The sequence below is a fragment of the Sciurus vulgaris genome (genome assembly GCF_902686455.1).
Source record: "Sciurus vulgaris genome assembly, chromosome: 12".
NCBI classification, from domain to species: domain Eukaryota; kingdom Metazoa; phylum Chordata; class Mammalia; order Rodentia; family Sciuridae; genus Sciurus; species Sciurus vulgaris.
Genome location: NC_136473.1, coordinates 44,320,723 through 44,340,447, shown reverse-complemented (window position 1 = coordinate 44,340,447; position 19,725 = coordinate 44,320,723). Strand labels below are relative to the sequence as shown.

General features: G+C 40.3%; 1 pseudogene across 1 annotated transcript; it reads right to left on the bottom strand.

Moving 5' to 3' along the window:
• Positions 1–636: 636 nt before the first annotated feature.
• LOC306641659 (large ribosomal subunit protein eL8-like) lies at positions 637–1,425 on the bottom strand (annotated as a pseudogene). The gene has a single exon. The product of its transcript is annotated as a large ribosomal subunit protein eL8-like (transcript).
• Between the last annotated feature and the right edge of the window lie 18,300 nt (positions 1,426–19,725).

The following is a 19,725-nucleotide window of genomic DNA, read 5'->3' as shown; positions in this document are numbered from 1 at the left end:
TAATTGGCCATGGACTCCCTCACATAGTGTGGAGCTTTATGCCCTCCAGCTTTGCCCAGGACCCCCGGCCTGCAGACCACCGTGATTGTCTTAAGAACTGTCTTCCCTGCACCCAGGGATCCTGTACCTCCCTGATCTTCTGTTTTCTTCTCTTCACCCACATTCAATTTACCCAGTTATTCACATCCTGACTAATACTGGAACTAAAATTCTAAGATAACTCCCACCGAGAAGGAGGATGATGACTTTGTGTGGTGCACTCCTCCCCAGAAACAGTTTTTATTTTAATGAATAGTTTGGCCACAAAGACCAGTTAGTTCAAATTCAGCCTTTGGGCCTTTCTTCCCAGGAATTTGGATTTGAGGAAAGGAAAATCACCTGATGCTTAGAAAAGAAAATCATGAGAACAATGGAGCATACAAGAGAATCTAATCCTGATTCTTCAATTCCTGGGTTCAAGTCTGGTGAATATTGAATAATTACATGAAGTCATGAAAATGAATGAATGAAGCTAAAAAATGGTAGCTGCTACCAGAAATTGTTTAGAGTTCAATGCAAAATGGTTTTTTTTTTTTTTTTTTTTCTGGATGAAGGACAATTTATTATTTTTACGTACAGAAACCCAACAGTGTACGTTTATCCCAGTTTAGTGGCAAGTTTTTTTAGCCTCTGCTTTTTCCAGCTTGGCAATGCGAGTCACAGATTTTGGACCCAGGATATTGCCTCCCCAGTGGTGACGGATCTCATCGTCTGTCATTGTAGTTGGTTCTGATAGCTTCCACCAGCTTAGCCAGAGCTCCTTTGTCTTCCGAGTTAACCTGTGTGAAGGCAACCGTGGTGCACGTCTTCCTGTGAACCAGACGTCCCAACCTGGCCTTCTCCTTGATGATGTAGTAAGGGACTCCCATCTTCGACACAGGGCAGGCAGGAAGACAACCAGCTCGATGGGATCCACGTCAGGTGCAGTCACCACCAGCTGAGACATACCAAGGTGGTGACAGAATTGACCCCCTGCTCAAAGGACTGGTGGTCTCTTCGTGGGGACATCCCCTTTGCCAGCAGCCTTCTTCTCAGCCTGGGCCAATAGCCTCTGCTTCCTCTCCTGCTTTGTCTCTGGTCTCTACTTGTGGGCCAGCTTAAGCAGCTGGGTGACTGTTTGGCAGTCCAAGGCCTGGGTGAACTGGTTAATCTCAGGAGGCACTTCCAGCCACTTATAGAGAATAGCCCTTTGCCGCAGTAGCTGGATGTAGCAGGGCCACTTTACAAAACGAGTAAGGTCCCTTTTGGGCTGGATGTCCTGTCAGATGCTGAAGTTCTTCAGCCTCTTCTCGAACAATGGGTTCACCATCTTCTTGGCTTCCTGCTTCTTGACCACGGCGGGGGCAGGAGCCACCTTCTTCCCCTTGACTTCTTTCCTTTCTGCATCTTGGGTGGCTGGAGGAAAAAGCTAGGCAAATTGTTTTAATCTGTTTTTTGTCACTGAACAAAAGACCTAATAAGAACAACTTAAAAGAGGAAAAGCTCATTTTGTTTCCTGGTTTTAGAGTTTTGATCCATAGACAACTGACTCCATAGCCCTGGGCCCAAAGTGAGGCAGAACATCATTGTGGAAAGGACATGGGAGAGAGAGAGAGAGAGAGAGAGAGAGAGAGAGAGAGAGAGAGAGAGAGAGAGAGAGAGAGAGAGAGAGAGAGAGCACTCTGCTAACTGAAGATAAAATATAAACCCAAAGATGTGTCCCCATTGATGCACCTCCTCTAGCCACACCCTATCTGCCTACAGTTACCACTCAGTTAAACCATATTAGTGGATTAATCCACTGATTAAAGTTCTCATAATCTAATCATCTCACCTCCAACCATTCTTACATTGTCTCACACACAAGCTTTTGGGGGACACCTCATATTTAAGCCATAACACCAAACTCTTATTTTCTGGAAGAAAAATCTATATGTTTGGGCTGAAATCTTCCCAAGTAGTCAAAATCAGTGACAAAAAAAAAAAAAAAAAAAAAAAAGAGAAAACCCAAGTCTTCCATCTGCCTGTCCTCTATACATGAGTCCCAACCAAGAATTTCAGGGTTGCTTGAGCCCAAAGAAGAGAGCCCTGATAGGCTAGAACCAGCGTTCTTCATTTCTCTCTTTTCTCTCCTGTAAAATATTGCCAAGGCTATGAGTGCTATGAGTGCCGCTTTCATCACTCCAGAACCAATAAGAGGGGAACCTAATAATATTAGTCTGGGAGAGAAGCGCCCCCCACCCCCACCCCTTTGCTTGATTCTCACGATTCCCATTTCCTATTCTCTGGCCGTCATCCTATCTCTGATCAGTATCCAGTAAACATTGAGGAGTCTGCTTTATACCACCACAGATTAAGTGACACCAGTTAAGGGCTACATCTTTCACTCTGTCTTTGAAATGAATCCTCCCTCCCATCCCTGCTCTTTGTCCCATGAGAGGAATGTGGGATGGGGATAGGGAGACTTCTTTTTCACATCCAAATGCAAGGAAGGGCTGCTAGGGTGGGGACGGGGAGCCGTGGGTTGTCTGGAGAGATTTAAGCAACACTTCATTTTACAGCATTTTCATCTTTAGGGCTATGTCTTTTTATTCCCAGGAATGATCATCCCCAAGGGAAAATGAGGACCCAGAGGATCAAGCTGCAGGATGTGGGCAGAACTCTCTCCAGCAAAGGGGAGGGAGGTGTCGCTTCCCAGCCTGGTGCCACTTCCCCACGTCATGATCTGCTTTTGCTGCTCCCGATTTCTGGAATCATCTAATCTGGGAGGTGCTAAGACTAGAACCGGAACTGGCATGGTTCTAAACAGCTACTCCCTGGCAGGGAGTCAGGAAAAGCCATTCCTCTTCTCGTTGCTGCTTGAGTCCCCTGACTTCGCCTGGTCAACTTCCGTGGAGTTCATTTTATACAAAGAAGTAACTTACTGCACTCATTAACCTCACTGGAAATTTCAGTTTCTTCATGTCTCCCACAGGGTGCTAAAGCATCGCCAAGTCTGACGGGGAGGAGCTTCGGCAAAGGTCAAGTGTGGGAGGCACAGGAAGCTCTGCCTTTACCCAATGACCTGACCAGCATGCTTCCCAAGAAATTGGGCATCGCAGGCAGAAAAAGGTTTAGAATGGGGGACATGATGGTTTCTGTATCTTCGCTATTCATATCACAGCTTTCCATCAAGTTTCCATCATGTGAAATGGATATAAGGGATTAATTCACTGTGGAGCATTTTTACCACGTGACTTACAAATATGCTCCTGGCTAATGGTGTGATCACTGGTAGGAAGTAGCTCCAAGTACAGCAGACAGGACAGGCCACACAGTGACACCCAGAAGTCATAGTTTTCCTTTGATTTCTACTGTTGTTGTCAGTGCTGGCTGCCATTTACTTTTCTGACTAGGAAACTTTTTGATTTTTATCCAGGCTTTTATACAATTCAAGATCTGCTCAATGTTGAGTCCCCTCCACATATACCATTTTGACAAATTCATTTATTATCTCTAGGTTGCAAAATGAGATTAAGCTTACCAAGACCTCTTTGTTGCTGAATTACAGTTGAAAGTAAATACTCGAGATCCTGTAACTTCTAGCGTTCCCACTATTACCACAAACTTTTCCTTATCGAAACAGCCCAGAGAGAAATTTCCAAATAATAATATGAAGCGTTTGGGGAACACAGTTTTCCCATTACAGTGATAGTTGGCTTGGGGTATTGCACTTTTGTGAGATTTTGACAAGCTAATGTTCTCCAAGATGAGTACAGAGGGGAGAAGAGTCTGGAAATCAACTGGGTGCAGGGGACAGAAGGGAGTGAAACTCTTGGGCTCACAGTGTGTATCCCTGCTGAACACTGAAGCCAGGCCACAAGGTCAACGTTACAGGGAATTAGATCTCACCTCCACACAAGTAAGAATTTCCCAGTAATTAGAGTTGTTCGAAAAGAAATGGGCTGCTTTGGAAGGGAGCAAGGTTCTTTTCATGAGATACTTCAAGCAGAAACTAGATGCTGTCAGGACTGGAAAAGGGACTGTCATGTAATAGTAAGATGCATTCTCCATCAGAATCTCAAGGGGGCCAGAGAGGGTGCAGGTGAAGGGGCATGGATAGCGCGGGGGGGCGGGGGTGTGAAGAACAGGAGGGAACAATGACAAACACATGGGTCAGATGCAGGAGACCTGAAATCAGCCCAGAGGGCCTTTCACTCTGCCACAAGGTCAACTTCTCCAAACCCCAAGCTCCTCCATGAGCCCAACTTCACTCCTCTCCGCTCCCTGACTTGATTTCTCCACCCTTCACTCTTCTGCCACTCCCATGAACTTGTTGCTACAGAAATATGTCCCCTGGCAGAGCCTGAAATATCTTCTTCAAGGGGTTCCCACTAAATGCTCCATGCTCTGTGCTCCGATCTACCAGGGCCCCTGGTGAAGCCTTGCATCAAAGAAACTCCCCAGAAGGCCTGTCCCTTTTACGTGTGTGGGTGCTGGCTCCCTGATGTGCCCAGGTCAGGTGTGGAGTTCACTCGAGACCTAACTGGCCTGCCTGCTGGAGTGAGAGGAAGCCCTCGCATTTCTTCAAGGGAGACTCCAATGGCTCTAGGAGAAACTCCGGTCACATGAAGGCAGACACTTGGTCTGTTGGTTTTCTTAACCCATTTGTGCTTGTAATACACCTATTTCCTACTAGTTTACCTTTTCATTCATCAAACCGTTATTTTGTAGGAGGTTTTTGATGTTTAAAATCCCTGACTAGTCTCTGAAGCCCTTCTCCTCATTGTACCACTACACTGTGCTCGCTGTTCCTAAGGGCTCCAGGAGCTACAATGGCGACCTTCTGTGCTTATAGCCTGAAAACTATGAGAACAGCCTTGTGAACAGCTCCCTGCCCAACACTTGCAGCCATTTGTGATTACGCAAGGTGGTAAGAAGGCCAGCCCCACTTCTTTACATTACTCTTTGGGTTTTGCCCTTAGAAATAGTCCCACTCAATTGAAAATTCAATAAGTTCCTTATTTGAAAATTGTGAATTGAGCATGTACTATGTGCTAGACATTGTCCCAGTGTTAGGCTTCCAAACATGCACAATGGCTCTTCTTTTGGATTGTTTGCAGTGCTGGTCATGGTACCCAGGGCCTTACACAGGCTAGGTATATGATCTATCACTGAGTTACATCTCCAGGCCTGGTCCTTATTTTTGAAAAATTCACATTCGAGCAAAGAAGGCAATCGCAAAGATAGACCATCATCAAAAGGGTGGTTAGTTTGAAACCGACACAATGCAGTGTATCATGGAATTAAGGAGGTGTGCGCTACTCTAACTAGGGTGGAACAGAGGGGAAATTTTGAGGACATCCAGGAATAAGGTCACCTTGTGACACATGGGTGAGAGTTCTTACCTGCTTTTGAGGGTCTCTCCCACCAACCAACTACAATATTTTCTTGGCAGAGAAGGGAGGTGAGAAGAAAAAGAAAAATATGAAAATATGCCCCTGGTTAAGGCCTGGTGTGGGTGCTTGCAATAAGGGATATTTGGGTATCTAAGTTCCATGACTGTGATAGCCAAGCTAATTTTTCTTTTTTTATCTTTAAAAAACATCTGTTTTAATCCTCAGCCTCAGAGTTGTTTCAGCAACTGAAGACTCCAAATTCAGCCATGTAGAGAGCCAGGGCACTGACTCCCCGTCCTGGGGACGCCACTGCAGCCTGAGGACTGGTGGCTGTTTGGGAACACCTGAGTTTCCAGTATAGTTCCTGGGCAATCCAAGATGGTTTTCAGGCACATTATTTTCTCTTTACTTACCTGAATTAGAGATGATGGTATTTCTTGCAGTTTTCAAATTCCATCTTCATTCATCTGCCTCCATTACTAACAGATTTTCTAAATCTTTTGCTTTCTAAATTGAGTGTGTGTGAGTGTGTGTGTGTATGTGTACACGTACTTGATGATAAAAACATCACCTTTATAGTTGAAATTTTAGTTTGCAAAGAAGATAAAAATCATCTATAACATTGCTCCAAATAACCAGTTAACCATCTTAGGTATTTGCCTCTCTGATTATCTCTGATTAAGTCAAACATTGTATCAAAGCAGTGGATTTTTTTCAGCATCATAAAAAGTAACCCTCAGAGGATTTTCTTCTAAGAACCTGACTGCCCCGTTCTGCACTTTCAGGACTCAGTGCCAAAAGTTGTTCTAAACTAACCAGGAGCTCCTTTGTCCAGGTCATGTCCATCTGGCTGGTAGATGCAACCCCAGGATGGAGAGGCTCATGGCAAAGTGATCAGCGACTCAAGACTGAGCTGTGTGAGGGTCATGGCATCCAACCCCAGTTCAAATACTTCAAAGTTTGCTAACCCCTAGAAAGACCTAGAAAAAAGAGCACTCTGTTTTCCACTCCAAATGAGTCATGAGGTTTCCTTGTGATATATGAGAGAAGGCAGATGGCAGACTTTTTATTTTTTTTCTAAGAACTAAAAAGAAAACCAACTTTATGTACACCTTTCAAAGTGTGATAGATTGCTGTGCTAACTCTCTTCTCAAAAGGGTAATACCATATTCCTGTGCATCAGGGTACTACTGTATTCTTTGTGGTTGAATGAAAATTTGAATGAACCTGCAAATTCACTCTAAGTTAGCTTCAAGCTTGTGTAAATACTTTATCACTCAGATTTAACTCAATATGAATCCTTTTCTATAGGGGCAAGGATATAACTGTGACCAAAGAGGAAAATGAAAATCAGAGTGATATGTGACTATTATTAAGTTTTAAAACTTCTGAGCCTCAGTTTTCTCATTGGGGAAAAAAAAAAAAAACACTAATAAGAGTAACTACTTACAGTAGTTTGTGAAAATGTCCACAATCTTCACTCCTTGTATTCTCATTCTCTGCAATGTGACTTTGCAAACTCTTCTATCAAGAACTGAAGTTCATTTTCAGTGCTTTTTTCTGCTCTGGTCTTGTGACTTGCTTTGGCTAATACAATGTGACAGAAGTGACAGTGTGCCCATTCTGAGCCTAGGTCTTAAGAGTAACTGATTGCTTCTACTTTCTCTCAGTACCCTGCCCAGCCACCAGGCTCAGAAGTGAGAGATCCCATAGGATAGAGATAAGCCATCCCAGCTGAGGCCATAGACCAGATAGTCACCAGGCAAATGGCATCTGACCACATATGTGCAAATGAACCCACTCAAGACCAGAAACACCACTCAGACTCCAGTGCCACCAGATTACTGAGCAGCCATATTGTAGGCTGAAAAAAAAGGAAGTTTACTGTTTTATGTCAATAATTCTTTGAGCTGATTTATTATGCGGTAAATGTTAATTGACACACCATCTCATACAGACTTATTGAGAAGTTTAAAGGAATTAATATATTAAAAATATAACTGTTCCTAGCACTAGATAAATTCTAGCTGTTTATTTTCATTATTACCATCCTCATTAAACTTGTTAAAAAAAAACTTCACAATTCTGTGATCTATTTGGAAGAAGAAAAAGTCTCAAATGTTGGTTTAAAGGGTAGATTGTGACTTGTATTTCAGATCACAAGCATGCAGATCAGTAGTGATGAGCAAATTAATAGATTTATCTTTACTGACACTTAAGCAATAACACTAATGGTGCCAATGTGATGGGGGTCTTTTGGCATGTGAGCAAGTATTTTGGTGAATGACAAGGCTTTAACAATACAAGAACTTACTCTTTTGCAAGGGAATTTTAAATTGTTCAAACTCCATGAAAACAAGCATCATTTTGACATAATTAGACCCTCCCTGCCACCTCCCCCCCACCCCGTTTGGAAGGACATCATCCTGAGATGAAGCAAGTCATAAGCAAAGTCTACTCATTTCACTGTGTATGCTGGAAATCAGCTGAGTCACCTAGAATGAGGTTGCATATGATTTCAGAATTGAAAAATAGTTCTTGTTCTTTCCTGTAGGGACACATACTTAATATATATTTATATTTTAGTACAATTATTCATAACATTAGATTATAACAATTACTGTTTTTATGAACATAGCTTTCCTACAAGTTGTTAGAAGTGATTTTATATGATTACAAGTGTAACAGAAAACCCAGTGAAGAGAAAACCTGCTCAAAAAACTATACATTTGGAAACTACTTCTGCAGAAATACTGCAGACTGGAGCAGCCTCTCTGCTTGTCTATCAAAAATAAGTGTGATTGCCAAGCACTGCTGGAATACATCTTACTTGCCAAGTCCTTCGCTGTAATTTTTCCTCTACTGTCACCTGTTAGTACAGTAACCTCCATCTTATAAATAACACAACCTGACAGTTGTCTCCTGGCTTTTGGTTTACAAAACACTTATATGCATCATGTCATTGTCATTTAATCCCCCAACGATCTACAGAGGTAGATCAGATGTTTGTGACTACTACTGTTCTACAGAGCAAGCACATGGTAGAAGTGGTATACTCAACGTCCCCTGCTTAGTAAGTGACACCACTAGGTGCAAACCCAGGTTTTCTGATTCCAAGTCCTGGGATCTTTTCATAGCATATTATTAGCTGTCTCTCCACAGTGCCACTAAATAGTGAGGAAACATGACTGAAGAGAAGTCATAACATCTAATCTTGAATCTTGACTAGGTGAAATTGGATAAGGTGTTTAATGTCTCTGAACCTCAACTTCTTACATATATGGAAGAGGTTTGATAATATTACAAATCTCTTAGAATTTTAGTTAAGGTTAGGGAAATAATCTATGTATGTAAAGAGCTTCCCATTACAAGCATTTAAAAATGCAAATTCAAAGACTACATTGTTACTGGAGACATATTTGTGACAGAGGAGATTTAAGGGAAAAGACTTGACCCAGACATAGACTCCTTCTAAAGAAAAGAGTATGATAATAATTCATCCTAATGCAAGCAAACTCAGTATCACTGGGAAGTGGGTGTTCTCCAGTGAAAATTACTATGTAGGTTCTAGGCAATGAGGCAAGATAATATTTGCATGTTGGTTTGATCTTCTCCCTACCAGTCCCCTCTCCTCCTATGCTTGCGTAGAGCATACCCATTGCTATTTGGTCTGATCTTCAAAAATCTCTCAGTGACTCTGACAATTTTCAGCCAGAACTTGCTTGTGAGTTCCCGTATCCCCTGGGCTGTGTGTATCTTCTCACTTGGCCTAGAGGGCTCATTCAGCAACCTCACTAATTCCACCTCACTCTAAAGAACAGAACAAAAAGGCTTATCTCCCCTCCAATAGGCAGGAGCTCCTCCTGTCTAATCACTTTGAACTGGGACATCAGCTTTGTCCTGCCTTTGGACTTGAAATGAAACAGTGGTTCCTCCTGCATCTCAAACATGCTGGCATTTGGGCGGCAATTAAGTCATTAGTTCTCCTGGTTCTCTTTGGACTTGAACTGGAACTATTCCATTGGCTTTCCTGCCGCCAATCTACCAGCTGTAGAACTTGGAAGCTGTTGGCCTCCATAACTGCATCAGCGAATTACTTTATCTAGATGCAAAGATATATTTGTATCTGTATCTAGAGTCATCTATTTCTAAAGCTGTATCTATCTTTCTTTTGATCCTTCTATCTGTTCTATGGGTTCTATTCCTCTGAAGAACTCTGACACACACCTTCTGCTGTGGACTTCCATGGTGTCTTCTCTGGCCTGGCCCTTTCCCCACCCTTGCTTGAGGTAGAGTCTTCCTCTTGATGTTATCATAATTCCTTGCCCAGTTTTTGCCTTGTCCCTCATCACATAGTGCTAAATTGTATGTTCATTTATCTGCTTCCTCAATGACACCGAGAGACCTTTGAAGGCAGCAACTATGTCTTAGTCAGCTTTGTAACCTACTTCTAGTAGAGTCCTTCACGCAGAGAAAGTGTTCCAAAAGTAATTTTTAAGTGAATGATGCATTTAATTGTCAGACCATATCCTTGCTCCCACTAATTATTGACAGTTTCCTTTGAATGGCATATTTGAATTACTTCAGTTTCCATCCTGCTTCTTTATTCCCTCTCCAAAGAGTCTATTTCTAGCTTAGAGCTCATGTTAGCTGCAAACTTGTCTAGCATCTGTATGCAATATTGTAACTATTGTTTCTAAGAAATGAAAAATGTATAAATGAATATACAATGAAATGGAAAATAATATGTATTGAGAATTTTTGTACATGTTATTCAATCATTAAACATGTTTATGTGTATTTAAATGTATATAACATTTGTATGATATATGCATAAGTGTATGTTTTTATATATGTTTCTATGTATACATTTATCAATTTCTTATGATGTATGTATATATATATATATCAGTTTCTCTGAAATTAATAGCTATAGATTTGGGTGTTTGAGAAAAGTCCCTATTCCATTAAATCTTCAGTATTATTGAGACTTTCTGTGACAGTACAGTGGCAAAGTCACTCCAAGTCAGAAATGCCTGGGGCAATTGCATCTTTCTAGTACCCAGCAGCTCTATGGTAAAATTAAACCATTAAGTCATCTAGGGCTTCTCAACCTCCAGCCGAGTATGAGATCTGCTACAATATTATCTTCTCATTAAGAAGAATATGGAGAAACCAATAATCTCCGTTTATCCCTGACATTCAAGGTGCTTCTCATGGGGATAACAGAGAAAGCTGGAGACCTATGAGCAATAAGAACTCACAGGACTATAGCTGCTATTGTTCCTAACACATTTCCCAGTGGTCGCTGATTTGGCTGGAGGCAGCTCTAGACTCAGACACAGAGAATCAGTGGGTCACCAGGGTGGAAGCTTATCCTTCTTACCCAAGAGAGCTCATCAAGCCTCATCAAGAAGTTGCCCTAAATCCAAGAACCATCTGTTCCAGATTTGAATTAGGCTAATTCCTCGGAAGGCAGAAGACATTGCCATGAAGTTTACTTGAATATTCTTTCTCTTCTTTCTTACTCTGTCTGTATGCACAACATCAAACCCAGTGATAGGTACGTTAAAAATGTTGACTTAGATTAAATGAATGGAATTTGACAACTATGGGAACAGGAAATTTTCTTCTTAAAATATTAGACCTGAACTATTTCTCTTTGAATGATGCAGAAGAAAATCCATTGGTTAAGAGAATCATTCTGAAAAGAACTGAAAATGGAACCCCAGGACTTCAAACTTACCAGATGATTGCTGTCTGCTGCCCTGAGATAAATCTAATCTTGCAGGATAATAATGACTTTCTCTGAAAATTTATATTTTCTATATTTTTCTTTCAACCAAAAAACTAGTTATTGTCTCACATTCTGTCTTTTTTCTCAGTCAACAGTATTAAAGAGAAATTCTGCATCTGAAATCACATGGTTTTATTAAAACATGGGACTATGAAGGCAGAGAGTATATGTTACCAAATGATCTGATATAATTTTGTGCCTGGTTTTACCTTATTGGCAGCTGCTAACATTTAACTCTAAAGGAATGTAAAGATATGTTTACACTGGAGGAGTTGTCTTCTTTGGTTGATTGCTAGCACCTTCTTGTACCAATTATTCTATAGATAATTTTTTTTTTAAAATCGTAGATACTTAAGAATGTGTTTTTGTACTAAAAATACATGAAATTCTGGATGGAGTTTATTCAGTTGGCTACAAAAAACTGCTGTGAAAGTGGTTTCCCGTGGATTTTTTTTTTTTTTTTAAGATCTCATCCTCATTTTCTATCAAATATTTAAGGATGCCCAGGCAGAGAGAGAAGAGGTCTAGTCTAGAACACATGGGAGCCTTACTCCCAAATGACCCTTCATCAAAAAGTAAAATGTAAGTGAGGTATTATACAATTACAAATGTAGTAAACAACCCAGGCAAGGATGATTCATGGATAGAAAAATCACCTGATGAAAACTGTTGGAGAGAAAATAGTCACAGGGTCTCAAAAGGCTATCCCCAAATAATTAATTATTTACAGGGGAGAAAGGGGGTCTTCACCATAGAGAAATCTGTTGGAAAAGTGATTAAACTTAAATCTAATAATGGAACACATTTCATACACTCTCTGATTTGACACACGAGAGGGAATTTAACATTGCCTGTGAGATTCTCCCAACATACATAAGCCAAAACTAATCGAGAAGAAAAAAGTCAGACACATTCAAATTGTATGCTGTTCCACAAGCCAACTGACCTACAATCTTCAAACTTGTCCACGTCATGAAAGTAAAAGAAATTCAAGAGAAATTTTCTAGATTAAAGGAGAATTTAAAAAAAAAAAAAAAAAAAAAAACGGCAAATAAATGCAATCTGTGGTCTTTGTTTGGGTCTTGGATTTTAGAAAAGATAACAAGTATACACAATCGATAGAGCATTTTATTGATTTAATGTTCAAATTCTTGAGGACATAATGGTACTGTGATTGTGTACACAAATGTCCTTACTCTTAGGAGCCATATGCTGAAGTATTTAGGGGTGAAAGATCATAACATCTACAACTTGGCTTCAAATGGTTAAGCATACATGTACACACACATAAATGTACATATAACTCTAAAGACACACATGAATGTATATGGAGAAAGAAATGTAGTCAGAGAAAGAAAAAGCACATATGCTAAGATATTTTTTAAATGCAAGTGGGGAACTCATCTCAGTGGACATAGTCCCCACAAAAATGCAGGAGGCTGGACAGTGACCTTGTTCCTAGAGGAGGTCTAGTGGTTTACATCCCCTCAACCACCTAGAGAGAGATGGTCAATATCTTCCTAACTTATACGCTGGTCTTTCAAGACATTTAAACAGGACTTTCACAACATCTTAATATTTTACATACTGATTTTCGGAATAGAAAATAATATCACCTTATTTCCTGATATGGTCCTCAAACTGGATGACCCAAGTTTTAACCCAGGTGGTTAACTTAATAGTTTGGATTTGGGCAAGTGCTTAACTAATCTCTCCTGCACTCATTTTGCACATTCATACAAGGGATGTAACAGTGATAACTGTCTCATAGGGTTGTTATGAGGAATAAAGAAGATAAAAAACATAAAATTCTTGGCATGGTGCTTTGTTTATAGGGAATGCTCAATAAATATTTGTCATTAATATTACTACCATGCATGCTCCTCCAATCCCACCAATAACAATTCTAATACCACTAAGCCACAAATAATGTTACTCGGCTTTTTGCCACTGTGACCAACATATCTGACAAGAATATCTGACAAAAACAACTTAGAGGAGGAATGATTTATTTCAACTCACAGTTTCAGAGGTCTCAGTCCATGGTCTGCAGACTCCACTACAGAAACATTATGGTGGAAAGGCAAGGCAGAGGAAAGCTGCTCAGCTCATGCTAGCCAGGAAGCAGAAATAGAATGGGTCTAGCAACAGAAACAGTCTGAAGGTGATGGTCCAGTAATTTATTCCTCTAGGCATGCCCCATCTGTCTACAGTTACCAGCCAGTAGTCCATTCAAATTATTAACCCATCAAATGGATGAATCCACTGTTGAGGTCACAGTCCTCCTGATCCGATCATTTCACCTCTGAACGGTGCTGCTTTGCCTAACACATGAGCATTCGGGAGGGCATTCCAGCTCCGAACTATAACATATACTTACTGAGCATATACTATGTGCCAGTCACTGCTACTGTTCAACGAACAACAGCAAAGCACAACCCCTGCCCTAGTGGAGCTTGCAATGAAGCCAACACTTGCCATAAACTAAGATAATTTTAAGCATCATACCACATTAACTTGTTTAATTCCAAAAACATCTGTGACTCAAGAAATATCACCTCAAACATGCTGCCTGTTGGCTTGACTGACTGGAATTTCCTGGGACTTCTGAGTTAACATTAGCATATGTGTAGAGCGTAGGAGGAGTTGGTTTTGCTATATTTTACTTTGCTTTTACAACTCTAAGAAAGGATTTAACAACCAAAAACGTTTTCTGCTTGAGGCAGTAGTAAAGGTCCAACAGAAATAATGGATGAAGTGCATTCACCAGGTTCAGGCAAATGATATCCCCTGGAGAAGGCCAGAGGCAGAAGGCGCTAATGGGAAAGTGGAAAAAGGAGCAACACAACTTCCTTTCTTATAGACAAAAGATTGAATCATAAGGATTAGGAGGATTTCTACCAGGTTTCCCCCTTCAAGCCAATGTCACCATGATTGTATTGACTGGAGAAGAGAAAGCAAATGACATTTGAAGGAGTGCACTGCTCCGAGCCTTATTCTGAATTCTGACTCACTTGCCTCACCTGCTCTCTGACCTCCTTTGGCAAAGCCGTGTGATTCAGTTTAGCTCTCCACCAGTGACTCTGTCCCCACAGACCAGCCCTGCTGTAGCCCAGCATGCGCCACAAGGGAGTTCTGTGAACCTGTCAGCAGTCTGTCACCATTCTCTCCTTATGATTCCAGATCCAGAGATGCCTCTGTGTGATCATTCTTGATGTGTTGATTAACGCTGTGCAGATACTTTCTAAGACCATCTCCAGTCATTTTAATCCCCACAAAACCTCCAGACACCTTTCCAAATACATTTATTTTTGTTTTGTTACCCCAAGAGTGTTTCAAGGGAAATGTTATCCATATGTGCAAGAAGTCTTATAATCTTCCATGGGAGGAAAGGATGGTCACAGTCTAAACCACGTTCGAGTCTGGCTGGAACGTCAAAGCCACAGGTTTTTAACTTTGCCAATTCTTTGTTCAGTTTTCTAATCCAAAAGTCCAGGCTGAAAACCCAGGGAAGGCAAAACGATTTTAATAACAGGATGAACAAAACAGAAGGACCCAAGTAAATTAACCAGCATACAATTTACATTCTCTTGACAATGTTTTCTTGAATACTTAAAATGTTCTTATCCTCTAACCCCAAATTCTGCTTCTAGGAAATGTTCTTAACAGTATGGTCAGAGATACACAAACAGATTAATGAACAGTGTCATTTCCTTTAGCATGGTGGAAAATTTGAAAGTTTATTTGAAACTATCTGACAAAATGATGGCAAGACAAATTATAGTATGTCCAAAACATAAAATACTCTGTAGCTATTAATGACCATTGAGTAAAAGAATATTTAATGACATAAGGAAATGTTTATAATATAGTTAAGTAACAATAAGTAAGTTATAAAGTTAGTTACAAAAAAGTGCCTTGAGAGGTATTAAACAATTAAGGGGAGAGAATAAACTGATGGAATGGTTATTCCCTTGACTTCCATTGCCCCCTGTAGGATCTTCACTCTAGGATGAAAGGGAATATCTCTTTCCACATCCCAAGGAAGTGGGCAGAGCTTTGATTCAAGAGGGCTGGGAGTTTTCCATGTGCAGAGGACAGTTAACAAGTTTATTTTTAAAAATTCAAGACCTTTGGAAGGAGGAGAAGAAGAAAAAATGTTGTGCCTCCTGGAGGAACTGGCACCACAGGACAAGGAAGGGGACATAGGTTGCAAGTTTCTGTGAGAATCTGAAGCCCAGGATCTTGCCGATGTGTACCAGGGGAAGGGGAGCCGCTGAGGGGGTGATTTGTGGATGCCTCTGAGTGAACATCAAGTACCACAGCTCATCCACTTCTCTAGCCTTCCCTCTCTTATGGACTCCTATCGATTACAAGCATGCTCTGGGATCTTTCACCTATAAGCAACCATTTCCTTGACTCCATATTTCTCCTTATTGACTTTGCCTACCCATTTCTAAAGGTTTGCCCAAAATGGCCAGCCTTGCCACCTTGATTTTGTGCCCTCCTCAACTCATGACTCTGTTTTTGCCCCACCACAAATAGGACAGGGAATAGTGGGGCTCCAGTCACATCACCAAGGATCTCCGGGCTGCCAAATCTCTCTCTGTACTCAATCCTTCCTACCTCCAGTCTCACTAAGGTACTCAACCCTCAGCCTCCTAGACATAGCAATGCTCCTGGCTTTCAGGACCACTTGCCCTCTGTGACTTCCTCCTGTCTCACTGGCTATTCCTTCCCACTCTCCTTTGCTGACTTCTCCACATCAAATTCTAATTAAGCATTGATATAAAGGATTCAATCTGCATTATTTCACTCCTTTCCTTCCATGGTAGCTTATTCACTTTCAGAAATTGAAATACCATTTTTTTTTTCAGTCCAAAACCATTTTCAGAACTGTATAGGTCTAGATATTCTGACTTCTGGACTTTTATCCCATATTCTATAAATCATATTCACACGTGCCCATGGTTCAAAGTAAATGGTATTTTTTTTTTAATTGGGGGGGGGTTTATTCTTTTTATTCTGTAAAATATATATAACATAAATTTTGCTGTTTTAGTCATTTTAAGTCTCCAGTTCAGCAGCATTTAATAGCATTCAGATGTTGTGCAACCACCCCTCTATCTCCAAATACTTTTCATCACACCAAGCAGAAATTCTGTATCCACAAAGAGATAACTCCCTGTTTTCCCCTTCCTGAGCCATTGATAACCTTTAATCTCCCTAATCTACTTTCTGTCTTTACAAATTTTTCTAGTCTGGATCACGTATACTATTTTGCTGTTACAAAATAAAAAAGGCAGAATTTTATAATTTTGCTTTTGAAAGTATTTGGGTAAAGCATTTTAATTTTAAATTGGTTCTCATTTTACAGTCACCCAAAAGCCTACCCAGGTATTCTTGTGAAATAAGAAAACTTTAGCACCAAATTGCTTTTATTTTTATTGTATTTTTTAAAATACTTTTTTAGTTGTAGATGGACACAATATCTTTATTTATTTTTATGTGGTGCTGAGGATTGAACCCAAGGCCTCTCCTATGCTAGGTGAGTGCTCTACTCACTCTACTGAGCCATAACCCCAGCCCCCAAATTGCTTTTAAATAATGGCTCTTTTGTATATAATCATGCACTGCATAATGACAGTTCAGTCAGTGTTGGGCACACCTATGACTGATGGCAGCTCCTTCAGATGGCATTGTCTAATGGCCACAGTCACCTTAGCCTGTGTAAGAACACTCCATGATGTTCACACAAGACCACCAACTGCTACATTCCTCAGATGCATGCTCATCATTCGTTGAGCATGACTGTGCTAAACTTTACAATAAAGATGATAAACAAGCATTTTATAGAAATTTATGTTATTATTTATTCATTTTGATTTTATATTTTTCTGTTTTGAAATTTTTTGGAGATAATTCTAGACTTACGCAAAGTTATGAAATATAGAGTTCCCATGTCTTCTTCTCTCATGAATCCACTTGATGCTATCTTATGGAACCATAGTTCATCACCAAAACCTTATTTGGATTTCACCAATTTTTATGTGTGTATGTGTGTGTGTGTGTGTGTGTGTGTGTGTGTGTGTGTGTGTGATTGCATCAGATTTCATCACCTCAGCCAAGGTATATACCTGCAAAGGAGCACTCGTGCTGTCTGTTCCCTTATGGTCACAACTTCCACTCTGGTTGCCTGATCCCATGCTACCACCAATTTCTCCTTTATCTCTACAATTATGTCACTTGGAGGGTATTCCATGAATAGAACCAAACAGTACCAGAACTTTTGAGATTGGATCTTTTTACTCAGATCCTACTTTTCTCCGTCCTTCCAATATCCTCTGAGAAGGAGATCTGCAGTTAAACATGGGATTCGAGGATACAGAATGGTATTTCTAAAAGACAAAAATGAGAAATTTCTATACTTTAGTAATTTGGTGTAATACACTTGAAAAATTAGTAATAGATTCAATATTGTGTTGAAGATGAAGACTCGTAATGGAATTTTAAAAATTTGACACTTTGTAATTCCTTGAGGAGATATCCTCTGGAATTTTTTTAAAAAGGAAAAAAAAAAAATCACCCTTTCTACATCTGTCTTTGTCTACCACCTTCACTTTTTCTCCTTTAACCACACCCTTTTGCCTGACCACTCTAACAAGTCTTCTAATTGTTCCTGTGGCTTCCAGTGCCTTCCATTCTTAGCCTTCCAAAATCCATTTCCAGCCAGAGCTCATGGCCCCTCCCAACCTTCACATGATCTTAATTCTGAATATATCCCCTTAAGAGACATTTTCTGACAAACTAATCATCTCCCCACCACAAGTCACTCCCAAGTCATCCTGTTTTATTTTGTTTATATTAGTTATGAAGATAAATTAATAACATTTATATTATTCATTCATAATAAATTATTTATGTCATTTATTCCATATATAAAAATCACCCCAATGACAAGATCCTGATGTCCCCGCAGTTGCAACACTTCTCACGGTCTATGCTCTCAGCAGATATTTATTGATTGAATAAGAGAATGACCAAATGAGCATTTACATGACTGAAAAACTGCCCCCCAAAATGGAGAAAGCAATACATCTGTGCTTACTACAGTATGCAATTGCTAAAAAAAAAAATCCAGGAGAAAACTGAGAACTGCCACAGAAGTTGGGGTTATGCGGCCTGGCAGGATGCTGATGATGATTTATAATTCATCCAACACACTGAGCTCAAAACTCAACTCTGTGGAAAATGTTGTTGGACCTTGTGCAGTCACAGTGGTTAGAATGTTGGCTTTCACCTGAACTTCCCGGAGAGGAAAGCTCTCTCTTGCTGCTCTTTCCCTGATGCCTTATTCAGTTTCTTTGTATGTATGGTAATCAGCCAGTTGTAAACTCCTAAGCCACATGCCAGTGGGAAGCACATGGCCAAGAGAGGCAAGTTTCATGCTTATGAAGTGCAGGAACTACTCCAGACCAATGCAAGTTCAAGTTCACCTGAGGTACAGCACAGGAGTTACCTCTAACATCCCTTTGATAAGACCAGTCAGCTCAATTATGTTGAGTGTTTGCGGCTTCAGCAAAAAAATTCATGCACTGATCTATTGATAAACGTGGGAGGTGCATGGTTGATATTTGGTATTTGAGACCAAAAAGCAAAACTAATTCATATTTTAGAGGAAAAAAGAGATTTCGTTACCAATAAGAAAAGAATACAAAACTTCTTTCTTCTAGTAAAAGAAGTGACATTGCATTATCTATTCTTAATTGAGAAACAAAGGTCTCCCCTACCAAAAAAAAAGTATACTATATCATCCTGATAAAAGCAGAACTGAAAGTTTTTGAACACTGAGGTAATATCTAATTTCTAAATGATAAAACTATTTAAACAAAATGTTCTTTCCACTAATAAGCATGGGCTCCTTGAGTTGCAACCTTGGAAAAGTCTCACTAAAAGACGTGTCTCTGTTCTGAAGGAGTCATAGCACATGTGTAACATAACATGTTATGTTCCTGTAGCACATCTGTGGACTAGGGGAAGCTATTTTTTAGGCCATCAAGGTTATCTAATGTATAAGGTCATGAGGAAATAGTCACCAGAACAGAAAGAATGAGATTTAGAGTGTGCCTCTTCCTCTACTCTGGGCACCCATGGGTTTCGCCCATCAACTATTGACTGGCCCTATTAAGAGAGTGAAGGGAATGAACCGGGTACTATGGGGGATTCTGTGCTGACTGCAATGTAGATCCTGCCTTCAGGAAACTTACCGTCCAAGTACAAGAGAGAAAAATGTGTGTCAATAATTCTAAGTCCCCATGAAGAAGACAAGGAAAGACATAATAAAAGGCCAGAAAAGATAGAAATTATTTTACCTGGTTGGGGTTGGGAAATGGCTGAAAGAGGAGGGCAGGTAGATTAGGAAATTCTTTGTAGAAGATAGGGAACTTGCAAGATGGGTAGAGTTTGGTTACAAGGATATTCTGGTTTGGATATGAAGTGAACCCCCAAAGCTCCTGGGTGAGACAAGGCAAG